General features: G+C 51.8%; 1 protein-coding gene across 3 annotated transcripts in view; it reads right to left on the bottom strand.

Moving 5' to 3' along the window:
* SEC14L1 (SEC14 like lipid binding 1) overlaps positions 1–14,481 on the bottom strand; it is a 96,989-nt gene extending 82,508 nt beyond the window's left edge. For 2 of the 3 annotated variants that reach the window (XM_040330128.1, XM_040330130.1), the window contains exon 1: positions 14,373–14,481. The gene's annotated coding sequence lies outside the window, so the exon portion shown is untranslated. The remainder of the gene's footprint in view (positions 1–14,372) is intronic. The other variant, XM_040330129.1, reaches the window with a different exon arrangement.
* Positions 14,482–16,901: the final 2,420 nt, after the last annotated feature.

Here is a 16,901-nt window from a genome sequence, read left to right as displayed (position 1 = left end):
GCCGAGCACCAATTTAAGGGGCTGCTCCCTATGCCGAGCACCAATTTATGGGGCCGCCCCCTATGCGAGCACCAATTTAAGGGGCTGCTCCCTATGCCGAGCACCAATTTAAGGGGCCGCCCCTATGCCGAGCACCAATTTAAGGGGCCGCCCCTATGCCGAGCACCAATTTAAGGGGCCGCCCCTATGCCGAGCACCAATTTAAGGGGCCGCCCCTATGCCGAGCACCAATTTAAGGGGCCGCCCCTATGCCGAGCACCAATTTAAGGAGCCACCCCTATGCCGAGCACCAATTTAAGGGGACACCCCCTATGCCGAGCACCAATTTAAGGGGACACCCCCTATGCCAAGCACCAATTTAAGGGGACACCCCCCATGCCAAGCACCAATTTAAGGGGACACCCCCCATGCCAAGCACCAATTTAAGGGGACACCCCCTATGCCGAGCACCAATTTAAGGGGACACCCCCCATGCCAAGCACCAATTTAAGGGGACACCCCCTATGCCGAGCACCAATTTAAGGGGACACCCCCTATGCCAAGCACCAATTTAAGGGGACACCCCCTATGCCAAGCACCAATTTAAGGGACCACCCCCTATGCCAAGCACCAATTTAAGGGACCACCCCTATGCCGAGCACCAATTTAAGGGGCCACCCCTATGCCGAGCACCAATTTAAGGGGCCACCCCTATGCCGAGCACCAATTTAAGGGGCCACCCCTATGCCGAGCACCAATTTAAGGGGCCACCCCTATGCCGAGCACCAATTTAAGGGGCCACCCCTATGCCGAGCACCAATTTAAGGGGCCACCCCTATGCCGAGCACCAATTTAAGGGGCCACCCCAATGCAGAGCACCAATTTAAGGAGCCACCCCTATGCCGAGCACCAATTTAAGGGGACACCCCCTATGCCGAGCACCAATTTAAGGGGACACCCCCCATGCCAAGCACCAATTTAAGGGGACACCCCCCATGCCAAGCACCAATTTAAGGGGACACCCCCCATGCCAAGCACCAATTTAAGGGGACACCCCCTATGCCGAGCACCAATTTAAGGGGACACCCCCTATGCCAAGCACCAATTTAAGGGGACACCCCCTATGCCAAGCACCAATTTAAGGGGACACCCCCTATGCCAAGCACCAATTTAAGGGGACACCCCCTATGCCAAGCACCAATTTAAGGGGACACCCCCTATGCCAAGCACCAATTTAAGGGGACACCCCCTATGCCAAGCACCAATTTAAGGGGCCACCCCTATGCCGAGCACCAATTTAAGAGGACACCCCCTATGCCGAGCACCAATTTAAGGGGCCACCCCTATGCCGAGCACCAATTTAAGGGGCCACCCCAATGCCGAGCACCAATTTAAGGAGCCACCCCTATGCCGAGCACCAATTTAAGGGGATACCCCCTATGCCGAGCACCAATTTAAGGGGACACCCCAATGCCGAGCACCAATTTAAGGGGACACCCCCTATGCCAAGCACCAATTTAAGGGGACACCCCCTATGCCAAGCACCAATTTAAGGGGACCCCCCTATGCCAAGCACCAATTTAAGGGGACACCCCCTATGCCGAGCACCAATTTAAGGGGACACCCCCTATGCCAAGCACCAATTTAAGGGGACACCCCCTATGCCAAGCACCAATTTAAGGGGACACCCCCTATGCCAAGCACCAATTTAAGGGGACACAAACATGTCATACTTACCTCCAATGTGCTGCTTGTTTTGCAGAGTTAGCCCCGATCCGCGACTTCTGGGGTCCCTCTGCGGCTCTCGGGGCTCCTCCCCACTTCAGATAACACCCTAGGACAGTGATGGCGAACCTTGGCACCCCAGATGTTTTGGAACTACATTTCCCACGATGCTCACTCTGCAGTATAGTTGAGCATCATGGGAAAGATAGTTCCAAAACATCTGGGGTGCCAAGGTTCGCCATCACTGCCCTAGGAGAAGCGTTTTTTTTTTTTTTGCAGGCGCGCTCCCAAGTCAGCCATTGAATGTTTGCCTCGCCCTGGCACCCACGTCATTGGATTTGATTGACAGCAGTGGGAGCCAGTGTCTGCGCTGCTATCGCTCTATCCAATCAAGAGCCGGGACACCGTGGAGAGAGGGACATCGCGTCACCGCTGAGTGCATTCCATGGCTCAGGTAAGTAAAACGGGGGGGGGGGGGGGGTGGGGAAGGGGCTGGTGACTGCCAGAAGTTTTTTAGCCTTCATGCATAGGATGCATGAAGGTGAAAAAACATGAGGGTTTACAACCCCTTTAAGAGTTTCAATGTGTATGCAATCAGGCAGCCCCTGCACTACATGGTTTTGGTAAATCTGCAAAGAATCGAATAGTGTGTATGGGATCTTAGCCAGATTCTCGCCAGCGGCAGAGCGGCCTCCCACTGCATCTGGCTACAGAAGGAGCGATTTTATAGGGATATAGAAGTAGCTTCCTGCTGATCCTATTGCTGGCTATTTGTCTCTAGCAGCAGAATCGCCCATCTGACGCCTGACGCTCACCTTTTCAAAATGCTGATACAAACTTACCGAAACAGAAACAGCTTTCAGTAACAACATAAGTAACCACAGACTTGCCGCTTACTCAAAACTTCCCATTTTTTTTACAATAGAAACATTTCTAGACGCTGGTCTAATTTTATTGCTGTAACTCAAAAAAGCAGAAGAGAACCATAAAAAAAAAAACAGCCGCTTTAACAAAAACAAAAACTTAAAAAGTGGAAGTCTACTTTTTAACTAGTACCTACAGGCAAGCCTACAAAATAAGCTTACCTATAGGTATAGTGAATATCTCCTAAACCTGCACAATTTAGGAGATATTCACACAGGATTCAGTCAGTGACATCACCAGTGCCTGCGCTCTGGAGGGACGGCATACCCGTGCAGTACCTTCAGTGCTCTGTGATGGGGGGCGATCAGAGCTGGAGCCCACAAACCTGGAAGACCGGGTGAAGATGGAGGAATTCCCCCATCCACCTTGAATATGTAAATGAGTAAAATCTGCACATATTTTTTTTCCATTTAACCTGCTAAATGAATGAAAATGTAATGTATAGCCTTCCTTAAAGAGGTTGTAAACCATTTACAACCACTTTAACCTACAGGTAAGCCTAGATTAAAGTGTCACTAAAGGATTTTTTTTTTAGCTAAATAGCTTCCTTTACCTTACTGCAGTCCTGGTTTCATGTCCTCATTGTTCGTTTTTGCTCTGATGTTGCTGTAATCCTCTGTTCTGAACAGTCTGTTTCCTGATGAAAAAAGTCATGGGAGCCTTCTCTCTGTGGCACTAATCAAGGAGGTGTAATTACTGTGCGTCTAAAACCCCTCAAAACCAATCAGTTTCATTTTCCAAACCATCACTGCCCTGTATTGGCTCTTTGTCTCTGTTCATCACAGAAGCAGGAAACAGCATGCAAAAACGAAACTGAAACTGTAGGTACATTATATTATTGATTTTTATCTATTTTTAATAATTTTTAAAAGGAATCAGTTAACTATTATGTCTCTATACCAGGGGTGCCCAACCAGTGGCCTGGGGGCCACATGTGGCCCGCGTAGCCCTCTGATGTGGCCCGCGGCCTCCTGCTCTGGGATCGCAGGTTGGCAAGCCCAGATTGTGGGATGTCGAGCCACCATCCCAGAGCATCTGTGTTGGGAAGTAAGCGGCTGCAGAGCAGTACCGCATAAGCCGATACTTCCTGTAAAGCGCCAACTCCTATCATTTGTGGAGTGATATCAAATGCATTCTGCCTGGGTACAGCAATAGCTGGCGATACCTGAATTGAAGACTGTAATTAAAGGTAGCGTTTATTACTAAACTTAAAGTGTATAGATGGGCATATTTGTTCTGCAGTGGTTACTGGACTGCTTTCATACTGATCTGTAGTTGCACTGCAGAACACCTGCGGGTTAACTGCACTTTGCCATAGACTTCTGTTTGGTGCACTTCAGAAAATGCACTATACCTGCAGGATATAATAGAAGTCTATGGCAAAGTGCAGCTAACCCACAGAAAATCCGCAGGCGCACTGCGCTGCACCCTTGGTGTGGGTAAACTGCAGTGCATCAGCGTGAAAGCAGCCTTAGGCCTCTTGGACATGATCAGTCCAACCCAATCAGACCCCCTGGTCACCTCTTTGGGGCCACAGATGTAAATGGACTTGTGGCCATATACCCACCTACCTCCAATTCAATCAAAAATCAAAATTCAATAAAAAAGAAAAAAACAGAAGGGGGGATCCGTCCCCTTCCATCTGAGCAGATCAGAGGGTCCATAGAGTAGAGTGGGTCGTGTCCATGTCCACTCTGCATATGCGGAGTGGACATGGACCCGTCATCCGCTCTTCCACCTGCTCTGCTCATTGTGGCCCACGACCAGTTACCAAGTCTCTTAAGTGGCCCTCGCTCCTGAAAAGGTTGGGTACCCCTGCTCTATACCCTGTAAACAGTCATTTCATAGAAAAAAAATGTTTTCCTTTACAACTCCTTTAAGGCTTACCTGTAGGTGCAAGAAATATCTCCCAAACCTAAAAGGTTTAAGAGATATTTGCAAAAAATTGCGGAAACCGATGTCTACGGGCGCAGGCGCACTGAGCATGCCGTTACTAATGGCATAACGCCGTTAGTGGCGGCTCCCGCGCGGGAGTGACGTCATCGCTGCTCCGGCCAGTCACCGCGCCGGAGCAGCGATACCCGGAAGTCACTCCAGGGATGATGGCGGCGTCGGAGGAGGCGAACAAGTGCTGCTGCGGAGGCTTCGATCTCAGGTAAGTAATTCATAATGAGCTACTAGCATACTAGCTCATTATGCCTTTGTCTTGCAGGTTGTCTTTTTTAATTTTTTTGGACGAGAGGGTTTACTTCATCTTCAAAGTCAGTCTGTTTGAAGTCAACATCACAATGACATACATTTAACCTCGTAAATCCCTCTGTAAAAATCAATGGTGGCAGCTGTATCCACAAATTTGTCACATGAGCAAACATTGCTTGTCGGGCTCCTTTGTGGAAGACATGATAGTGCGAACGCCAGAGAAGGATGAAGAACTTTTAGTAGTATTCGGGCTCTTGCACCTGGGCATACTGTACAGCCTATAGCCATACATCATAAAATACGCCTGTATTTGCAGCACCTGGGAGCCACATCTGCAACATGATTCTGCCCATGGAAATGGATTAAACAATATGCTGTATGTGAGTTTTTGGATGTATTTCCCTTAACAGGAGACAAGGATTTATGTCCATACATGTGCGTGTACACGAGCGATTACTTACGTGTGTGTTATGAGTAATAGGTACAGATCATCTTGAATGCATGTGAAGAGATATTATTTACCCGAGGATTTGAGGTTGGAAAAGTAGATGTAAACCCTGAATGAGTGACGTGTATCAAACAAATGCCGTGTTACATAAAAACACTGTTCACCCTTTCAGGCCCATAGTAGAAATGCAAAAATTGCTCTGGTACAGGGATGAGAGATGAAATGGTTAAAAGTTAAACTCTAAGGCCCCATGCACACGAGACGCTGGTAAACTCGAGTTCAGAGGCATTTGGGCATTTTTTTCAACTGCCCCTGAACATATTTAAATGTTATCCTTTGTGTCCATGCAAAACGTTTTTTTTTGCGTTTTAAAGCAGTTGGGTTTAGGCTCGTTTTTCAGAAGCAAAATTTTGGGTCCAGACGCAAAAGTTTTTGCGTTTCAAAGCTTTGGGAGGGTCTACAATGTCTTTGTTATAAATGCTGATAGGCGCAAACGCGGTAAAACGCAGATAAACGCGGCAAAACGCCGTGAAATTCACGGCAAAAACGGGCGTTTTAAACGCCAGTTTTTGCCTTTGAAAACTTGAGTTTACATGTGTTTGCATTTGCTTCTCGTGTGCATGGGGCCTAAGCAGACAGCTAAAATACACACATGGTAAGGGGGAGCTGTTGTAGATGACAGAAGTCATTAGGGCCTACAGGGTAAACTAAGGGTTAATAATGGGGTTCAATGGGAATTATATATTTTTTTTGTGGGGCTGCTTTATCATATGCAAGCTCATCCAAGAATAAAAGAGAATAGATACAAATGTAACAATGTTATATACCCTGATTGTTGCACTGTATATGATTTATAAATAATGTTACTTTGCATCTCTATCATTCCTCTAAATAGTGCTTACTCACTTGACCTCCGGAAGATTTACCCCTCTAAGTGCCAGTTCACACTGCAGAGTTGTCCGAGGTCGGATGTAATTCGCAGCGCAAATCACATGCAATGTGTGCGATGCAATTTCAGGTATATAGATTGAATGGCTGAATTTGCATCGAATTCGGACCAAATTCGCACAGAACCCTTTTTTTGGTCCGCAACAGAATCTGATCGCATAGGTAGAATCCGATTCCTGTCCGAATTCGCAGATCGCTTTTCGATATGCAAACAGATTTGGGGAGGCCATTCACTTTTAAATGACACTTCCAGCAGTTCGCAGAGGGCAGTGTGAACTGCCGCCGGGAGACATGCAATGCGGGAACTCGCAGTGGATTTGCAGGGTTCCCGCGTCGCTGCAGCGTGAACCAAGTCTTAGACCCCTTTCACACTGGAGCGTATTGCAGGCGCTATAGCGTTAAAAATGGCGCAGGGGTGTATTTCGTTTTTGTGCTGCCCTAGGCCTGACTAAACTCGTGCACCCCCTAATTTGAATATGACACACCCCTTCCTGTCAAGGCCACACCCCTTGCGGTTTAAGACCCACCCTGAAATTTTCAAGTGGAGACACTAGTTCTGATGGTCTGGGGGGGGGAGGCAATGGATTCCCTTATTTTGCATAGATTTCCTCTCACTTCCTGTTTGGCTATGGGACATGAAGTGAAGGGAAATCTCTGCAATGGGACAGGGATGGTAAAAAAAATTGAAGCGACCCCCCCCCCCCCCCCCACAGTTGCAGAATGCCAACTGCCCACATACTGAAAGTAGTGCGGCCGATTTATGGGGGCACTAAACTAATTTGTCTAACAGTGTAGCGCAAGCCGGTGGGGACACTGTCCGTGCTGCCCCCCTGCAAAGTGCTGGCCTGGGCCTTGTTGGCCTAGGCCAGGATACAGCATTGCCCTAATGTCTTGCAGTTTTCCCTCCCACCCAATGAGGAAGCGGGTCCTAAGACCCCATTGGCTGGTCTCCCGATTGACTTTATATCTCTTCTGGCACAGTGTTTATAAAATGTTGCGTCAGAAAGTGTTATTTTTTTACAGCGTCAGCTATTACAGGTGATTTATTTACACAGCAACTCCCAGCGATCATTTTGAAAGTCAGGAATTTCCGGGCAAATGTGGGGGTAGCAGGGCAGACGGACTGGGCATACTCCATAAGCAGGGCCGGTGCTAGCGCAAGGCAACAAGGGAACTTGCCTTATGGCGCCAGGGAACAGGGCGGAAAATTGACCAGTCACCCGCCAGATCATCAAGATAGTAGAGTGTGTGTCTGGGCTGCCGGCGGCATCTGAAGGACGAGTCCTGTCTCCCCTGGTACCCGCAGCGGCGCTGACCTGTGCAGTCACTCTGACTGTCACTCAGTCTCAGTGTGTGTGTCCTTGGCTACGTGGTGGCGCCTACGTCGGTGAGTGACGTAAGTGGCCCCGCCCCTGGTCGCACACTCAGCCGCATGATGTGAAGGAGCGAGGGCTGCAGGAGGCAGAGCAACAGATGGACCGGACCAGCACCAGGAGGCAGTGCAGCCTGCGGCGTCATTCTGGAGACGACGGCGACCTGTTGAGGGACTCGGGATGGGAGCCGCCAGGTGCACAGATTGTTCAGAAACAGGTAAGGGGGACCGACCTGTTTTAAAGTTTCCTGTTTGAAAAAAAAAAAAAAGGGGCACACTGCACTGCTGGGATTTGTAGTCCTCCAACTGCTGGTATTCTGCATTGCGTTTTATATAATGTATTGCTGGGATTATTTGTTCCTCTATAGCTGCTGCTATTCTCCATTGCGCTGTATAATGTATTATTGCTGGGATTTGTAGTTCCTCTATAACTGGTCAGTGGTAAAACGCATTGCGTTTTATATAATGTATTGCTGGGATTTGTAGTCCTCTAACTGCTGGTATTCTGCATTGCATTGTATATAATTTACTATTGCTGGGATTTGTAGTTCCTCTATAACTGGTCAGTGGTAATCTGCATTGCGCAGTATAATCATTATACAGCGCAATGGAGAATACCACCAGCTATAGAGGACTACAAATCCCAGCAATAGTACATTATATACAACGCAATGCAGAATAACGCCATCTATAGAGGAAGACGTCAGATCCCAGCAGTAATACATTATAGTATAGTGTACTATTGCTGGCATGTGTACAGTGCGTGCCGGGGGGGGGGTGTATAGTACTCACAGTCTCCACAATTGGTTAAATAATTATTATTTCTAATGATGGGGCTGTTTGGATTTCTAAATATAACACATTTACAATTATAAGTTCTAAAGAGGCCATGCCGGATAATATTCAAATCAATGGATTCCCTAAACCAGAATAACTTGTTATCTGAGCTTTTCCTGAGAGTCAGTGGAAGGTGAATGAAGGTGAATAGCTATGTAACGCCCGGGAGGAGAAACAGAACTTTGTTTTCTTATAAAACTTTCTATGTGTGTGCGCTCTTTAGAGGGGGGGTGTTTTCCTTCATTTGGAGTGCACTTTAAGCCCTTATGCAGGAAACGCACACAGAACAAGGGTTTCCCGCACCTCCTCCTGGTGTGAACGAGTCCCAACAACTGGCCAATTAGAAAACACCACCCAATAGTTTAGCTGATTACTCATTATGGGTGGGGGTCAGGCAAGGGGAACACAAGGGGGGGGGTGCAGTGCTGCCATTGACATTGACATTGCACTGCAGCAAACCAGCACACCACTAATCACTAAAGTCACGCTCCTAAAAAAGGGCCGGGTACGGTATCGGGGCCAGTTCACACCTGCGGCTGTGTTAGAATGCGATGACAGCGGGGGCACTGCAGACGACACATTGCATTGTTTACATTTTTTTGAAATGTCACCAAGTGACAATTCGCAAAGTGCTTTTGGCCACAGCGCAACGTGATGTGATGCATTGGTCTGCGAAAAAAAAAGGAGTAGTGCAACGGATCGTCATTGATCCGTGATCCGAACGGGTCACGATGTTCGGATCGGCACACCCCCTGATCCGTGAATTGAGCTCCATTGCTCCACTATAAGAAAAGGCCACAGCTTCAGTCTAGCTCCGGAGCGGCGGCCATCTTGGTACACCCAGCGGCGGCCTAGGTAAGACTAGGCAAGCAGACAATCGTATATACAGTAGTGTGTGTGTGTGTGTGTGTGTGTGTGTGTGTGTGTGTGTGTGTGTGTGTGTGTGTGTGTGTGTGTGTGTGTGTGTGTGTGTGTGTGTGTGTGTGTGTGTGTGTGTGTGTGTGTGTGTGTGTGTGTGTGTGTGTGTGTGTGTGGGGGGGGGGGGGGGGGGGGGGGGGGGTTGGTCCACATCTCCTCCACCGTAATATCATTACAGTGGGGGGGGGGCGATGTGGATATATTACAATGGGGGGGGGATGTGGATATATTACAGTGGGGGGAGGGGGAGATATATTACAGTGGGGGGAGGGGGAGATATATTACAGTGGGGGGAGGGGGAGATATATTACAGTGGGGGGAGGGGGAGATATATTACAGTGGGGGGAGGGGGAGATATATTACAGTGGGGGGAGGGGGAGATATATTACAGTGGGGGGGAGGGGGAGATATATTACAGTGGGGGGAGGGGGAGATATATTACAGTGGGGGGAGGGGGAGATATATTACAGTGGGGGGAGGGGGAGATATATTACAGTGGGGGGAGGGGGAGATATATTACAGTGGGGGGAGGGGGAGATATATTACAGTGGGGGGAGGGGGAGATATATTACAGTGGGGGGAGGGGGAGATATATTACAGTGGGGGGAGGGGGAGATATATTACAGTGGGGGGAGGGGGAGATATATTACAGTGGGGGGAGGGGGAGATATATTACAGTGGGGGGAGGGGGAGATATATTACAGTGGGGGGAGGGGGAGATATATTACAGTGGGGGGAGGGGGAGATATATTACAGTGGGGGGAGGGGGAGATATATTACAGTGGGGGGAGGGGGAGATATATTACAGTGGGGGGAGGGGGAGATATATTACAGTGGGGGGAGGGGGAGATATATTACAGTGGGGGGAGGGGGAGATATATTACAGTGGGGGGAGGGGGAGATATATTACAGTGGGGGGAGGGGGAGATATATTACAGTGGGGGGAGGGGGAGATATATTACAGTGGGGGGAGGGGGAGATATATTACAGTGGGGGGAGGGGGAGATATATTACAGGGGAGGGGGAGATATATTACAGGGGAGGGGGAGATATATTACAGGGGAGGGGGAGATATATTACAGGGGAGGGGGAGATATATTACAGGGGAGGGGGAGATATATTACAGGGGAGGGGGAGATATATTACAGGGGAGGGGGAGATATATTACAGGGGAGGGGGAGATATATTACAGGGGAGGGGGAGATATATTACAGGGGAGGGGGAGATATATTACAGGGGGGGGGGAGATATATTACAGGGGGGGGAGATATATTACAGGGGGGGGGGGAGATATATTACAGGGGAGGGGGAGATATATTACAGGGGGGGGAGATATATTACAGGGGGGGGAGATATATTACAGGGGGGGAGATATATTACAGGGGGGGAGATATATTACAGGGGGGGAGATATATTACAGGGGGGGAGATATATTACAGGGGGGGGGAGATGTGGATATATTACAGGGGAGGGGGGGATATATTACAGGGGAGGGGGGGATATATTACAGGGGAGGGGGGGAGATGTGGATATATTACAGGAGAGGGGGGGGATATGTGGATATATTACAGGGGGGGAGATGTGGATAGATTACAGGGGGGGGGATGTGGATAGATTACAGGGGGGGGATGTGGATAGATTACAGGGGGGGGGATGTGGATAGATTACAGGGGGGGGGGATGTGGATAGATTACAGGGGGGGGGGGATGTGGATAGATTACAGGGGGGGGGGGGATGTGGATAGATTACAGGGGGGGGGGAGATGTGGATAGATTACAGGGGGGGGAGATGTGGATAGATTACAGGGGGGGGATGTGGATAGATTACAGGGGGGGATGTGGATATATTACAGGGGGGGGATGTGGATAGATTACAGGGGGGGGATGTGGATAGATTACAGGGAGGGGGAGATGTGGATAGATTACAGGGGGGGGATGTGGATAGATTACAGGGGGGGGATGTGGATATATTACAGGGAGGGGGATGTGGATATATTACAGGGAGGGGGATGTGGATATATTACAGGGGGGGGAGATGTGGATATATTACAGGGAGGGGGGGAGATGTGGATATATTACAAGGGGGGGGGGGGAGATGTGAACATTATAGTGGGGACTATATATGGTGGCGATCCGATCCGTGACTCTGATCTGAGGAACCACCCGAACCGTGAGTTTTTTGATCCCTTGCACCCCTAAAAAAAGTAGTGCACGCTGCACTGTATTTCAGCGCACACCATTGTGAAACAGTGGCGGGAACAAGGATTTTTGAGTAGGGATGGCATTGGGCAAGGCTGTTCAGCACAGTGCCAATACACCCAGTGTGACTGGCCCTTAGCCATTCTGGGAATTTGGCGACCCATTCAAAATAAGTGTGCTGCCTTAACAGTTTAGTAAACCCAGGACCCTGCATTCACTATATCTGGTCCCCCGCACTACACAGAAATTCAATCATTTTAGTAAATATAAACTGCTAAATGCCTTTTCTCATCAGCAGTATATAACAGTCTTGTACCTTCTATCAGTGCCAGGTTAAAGCTTGTAGGAGGATTTTTCATACTGTACCGGCTGACCTATCAGAATGCAGGACCCCTGACACTCTGTCTGGACAGTGCTGATTGGCCCAGTGCTAACAACATACACTTTCCCCCCACCCCCCCAAAAAAACAAAAAGAAATCTTATCCAGGCATGTTTTGGGGGCAATGCAAGATAAGGAGATCTGTGCATACAAAATCAAACAGCCTTTTTACACAATGCAGAGTATTAACCCCTTAGGTTCCACAGTGAGTATAACAAGCACGCTTTACGGCATATACACACTGATTTCACTGTTGTTGGTTTAGTAACACTTTAAAGCGGCGTTCTAGTTATTTGTTTATTAAAAGTCAGCAAATACAAGAAGAGTACCTGTCCCGTGATCCAGCGGTGTATGCACTGCAGCCGTGTTCTTCCCATGTCCTCCCTCGGCTGTGCCGGCGTCTCTACCATGCCGCCATCACGTCCGTCTCCCGCGTGGGGGGGGAGGCAATTGCCGCCATCACCTCAGTCTCCCGCGTGGGGGGGAGGCAATTGCCGCCATCACCTCCGTCTCCCGTGTGGGGGGGGGGGGGGCAATTGCCGCCATCACCTCCGTCTCCCGCGTGGGGGGGGGGGGGGGAGGCAATTGCCGCCATCACCTCCGTCTCCCGCGTGGGGGGGGGGGGGAGGCAATTGCCGCCCTCACCTCCGTCTCCCGCGTGGGGGGGGGGGGGGCAATTGCCGCCATCACCTCAGTCTCCCGCGTGGGGGGGAGGCAATTGCCGCCATCACCTCCGTCTCCCGTGTGGGGGGGGGGGGGGGCAATTGCCGCCATCACCTCCGTCTCCCGCGTGGGGGGGGGGGGGGGGAGGCAATTGCCGCCATCACCTCCGTCTCCCGCGTGGGGGGGGGGGGGGAGGCAATTGCCGCCATCACCTCCGTCTCCCGCGTGGGGGGGGGGAGGCAATTGCCGCCATCACCTCCGTCTCCCGCGTGGGGGGGGGGGGGAGGCAATTGCCGCCATCACCTCCGTCTCCCGCGTGGGGGGGGGGGGAGGCAATTGCCGCCATCACCTCCGTCTCCCGCGTGGGGGGGGGGGAGGCAATTGCCGCCATCACCTCCGTCTCCCGCGTGGGGGGGGGGGGGAGGCAATTGCCGCCATCACCTCCGTCTCCCGCGTGGGGGGGGGGGGCAACTGCCGCCATCACCTCCGTCTCCCGCGTGGGGGGGGGAGGCAATTGCCGCCATCACCTCCGTCTCCCGCGTGGGGGGGGGGGAGGCAATTGCCGCCATCACCTCCGTCTCCCGCGTGGGGGGGAGGCGATTGCCGCTATCACGTCCGTCTCCCGCGTGGGGGGGGGGGGGGAGGCAATTGCCGCCATCACCTCCGTCTCCCGCGTGGGGGGGGGGGGAGGCAATTGCCGCCATCACCTCCGTCTCCCGCATGGGGGGGGGGGGGGAGGCAATTGCCGCCATCACCTCCGTCTCCCGCGTGGGGGGGGGGGAGGCAATTGCCGCCATCACCTCCGTCTCCCGCGTGGGGGGGGGGGAGGCAATTGCCGCCATCACCTCCGTCTCCCGCGTGGGGGGGGGGGGGGAGGCAATTGCCGCCATCACCTCCGTCTCCCGCGTGGGGGGGGGGGGAGGCAATTGCCGCCATCACCTCCGTCTCCCGCGTGGGGGGGGGGAGGCAATTGCCGCCATCACCTCCGTCTCCCGCGTGGGGGGGGGGGGGGAGGCAATTGCCGCCATCACCTCCGTCTCCCGCGGGGGGGGGGGGGGGAGGCAATTGCCGCCATCACCTCCGTCTCCCGCGTGGGGGGGGGGGAGGCAATTGCCGCCATCACCTCCGTCTCCCGCGTGGGGGGGGGGAGGCAATTGCCGCCATCACGTCCGTCTCCCGCGTGGGAGGGAGGCAATTGCCGCCATCACGTCCGTCTCCCGCGTGGGGGGGGGGGGGAGGCAATTGCCGCTATCACGGCCGTCTCCCGCGGGGGGGGGGGGGAGGCAATTGCCGCTATCACGGCCGTCTCCCACGTGGGAGGGGGGGAGGCAATTGCCGCTATCACGGCCGTCTCCCGCGTGGGAGGGGGGGAGGCAATTGCCGCTATCACGGCCGTCTCCCGCGTGGGGGGGGGGGGGGTAGGGGAGCTGAGCACCAGCCGCCGCTGGATCAAGCTTTAGTGCCTAACTATAGCAAAGAGAAGCCAGGTCACCAAACCCAGCAGTAAATTATATTATACAGGATTTATATAAATGGGAGACAGTACAGTTACATAACAATAGGGTTAAGAGGTCCCTATTCAGAAGAGCTTACAATCCAATATCCCAGGACTGGCAGAACAGAACCCTCAGAAGTCCTATGTGTGTACACAGTGTAAGCACAGCCCTCTGGCACTGTACACAATACACCCCATATACAGCCTCCATTATATAACCCCCTCACACACACACACAGCTCAGGTCACAGACGGAGGACACGGTCACACTCAGCATTCCTCTCACCTTGAGCTTCTCCTCCGTCTCCCCCGTCCGCTTCCCCGGACTCCAATTCCCCCCACTGTAACCGGCCGCCGCCGACGACTCCGCGCTGCGCATGCGCCAAGCGGCCCGGGGCGTGACGTCAATGAGCAGTACACCACGCCTCCCTTCTGTCAGCTGCTCGCCGCATTCCAAGACCGGATCACGTGATGACCTGGGCACCGAGCCAGTGGGAGGAGCTAGTGAAATGTGAAGGGCGACGTCAAAGTGACTAAGCAGGAGTGACGTCAGAGCCGAGGTGTAAACATGAATACTGGGTGACAGTGGATGCTGTCAGCACGGGTCATGCTACCTCTGATGTGTTTTTGAAGCTGCATGATCCTGGGCTGTCATCCTTATTCTTGCTTAGGGGTGTGGTCTGTGGATGGATGGAGCTGGAACTCTAGGCTAGGTTGACTCCTTCACATTGCAATGCTGCTCTTGTCTCTGTTACTCTTCAAATAAAGTTAAATAGTGTGGCACCCTGATGTTTAGGCATGGCTGCTCCTAAATGTACCTGTCAGGTATCATTGCCTTGGCCATCTGGTGACATTAGATAAGACAAGGGCATTTCAAGGACAAATTAGGAATAGATGGGGTATCTCAGCCAATGGGCAGGGGTTTTCTTGGATCCCTTGGCCTGCTGAAGAACCTATATATTTGGGTGAGGTCAGGTGATCTGGGTTCTGTGCCACCTGGATGGCTGTTGCACTGCCCGGGGCTTCAGGGCTGGAGTTTGGGCCTATCCCGGGCACATCTGGCTGCTAGGCTGTCTGAGAGCCTATCCAGAAGTAAGAGGGCAGGGTTGGGATTGCCGGCCGGAGAACCTGCTGTGTTCGGAGGTAAAGGGGAAGCTGCTGCCACTAAGAGACCAACCACCTTGTTACCAGGGACCATAGTGAGTAGCTGAAGTAAGTACCGGCAGGGCAGGTGCTACCACTAGGCAGCCTCCTAGGGCGCACTGCTGTCTAGGGGCGCCCAGACACTGATTTCCCTCCGCGGCTGCAGCATGTAACTAACCCAGTCCCAGGCAGTAGATCAGCGGCCACTGCAGACTTATCACACACACACATATATATATATATATATATATATATATATATATATATATATATATATATATATATATATATATCAGCAAGGTGGCTCTCCTGCGCTGGATCATGTACCTAGTAGCACTTCCAGATCGTGGGCATGCAGGCGGCTGGTGCTCAGCAGGCCACTCCCTCTTTATTTTTTATTAGAAAACAGTTATGTTCTTTTTTTATTTAGTTCACTGGCAGGCTGCTTATTAAGTCCTCAGTCAATTGGCATTGGATATAAATGATCATATACAGCAGCAAGGCACTTCTCCTGCACTGGATCATGTACCTGGTAGCACTTCCTGGTTGGGGGCGCGCTGCTAGCCACTCGTTTTCACTTTGATTGCTCACAGTGGGAGCCAATCAGCCAGCGGGCACCATGGACTTATCATATACAGGGCAGGTGCTACCACTAGGCAGCCGCCTAGGGCAGTGATGGCGAATCTTAGCACCCCAGATGTTTTGGAACTACATTTCCCATGATGCTCATCTACCCTGCAGAGTGCATGAGCTTGATGGGAAATGTAGTTCCAAAACATCTGGAGTGCCAAGGTTCGCCATCACTGGCCTAGGGCGTACTGCTTTCTAGGGGCGCCCGGACACTGGTTTCCCTGCGCCTCTGCATGCTGCAGCATGTAATCAACTCAGTCCCAGGCAGCTGCTCCGTCCGACCGGTAGTGCAATTAGAGGCGCATCGCAGAACTGAAACCAGCGCTAGAGGAAGCCGATGCTGCCTCCTGTCACATGGGTAGGGTAAAGGGGGTGGAGCCAATGGGGGCAGCAAAATTAGGTTTTCGCCTAGGGTGTCAAAAATCCCTGCACCAGCCCTGAGTACCAGAGCAGTATTCTCCCCATTCGGGGACGGTTATGAATCGGGAAACTTTAGCAGGTGCCAAGCCAGGGACCCAGTCAGTAGGGTGACGCTTGAGGAGTATCTGGAGTGCCAAGCCAGGGACCTAATCAGTGGGGTGACGCTTGAGGAGTATCTGGAGTGCCAAGCCAGGGACCTAATCAGTGGGGTGACGCTTGAGGAGTATCTGGAGTGCCAAGCCAGGGACCCAGTCAGTGGGGTGACGCTTGAGGAGTATCTGGAGTGCCAAGCCAGGGACCCAGTCAGTGGGGTGACGCTTGAGGAGTATCTGGAGTGCCAAGCCAGGGACCCAGCAGGAAAGCGAAGCTTGAGAAAGATACTAAAGTACCAAGGTTAGGAGAATTGGAATGGAGAATTCACTGGCAGTGAATCAGCAAGTCTAGTGAGAGAGACTGGGAGCTCAGCGGGCTTAGACTCTACAAGAAGTGATTGTATAAAAGTAAAGGAGTTTGTTACAATTTGTGTTAGGAACTGTTCTAAGACTGTTGCCATAGGAGACAGCGCTCCTACACATGCAGATGTGGTGTCTTGCTGGGTGCCTTTCCCTGCATGGCTGTCTAC

Source organism: Rana temporaria, chromosome 12 (assembly GCF_905171775.1).
Source record: "Rana temporaria chromosome 12, aRanTem1.1, whole genome shotgun sequence".
Classification (NCBI taxonomy): domain Eukaryota; kingdom Metazoa; phylum Chordata; class Amphibia; order Anura; family Ranidae; genus Rana; species Rana temporaria.
The sequence above is the reverse complement of the archived record's forward strand: the minus strand, read 5'-3'. Positions and strand labels throughout refer to the sequence as shown.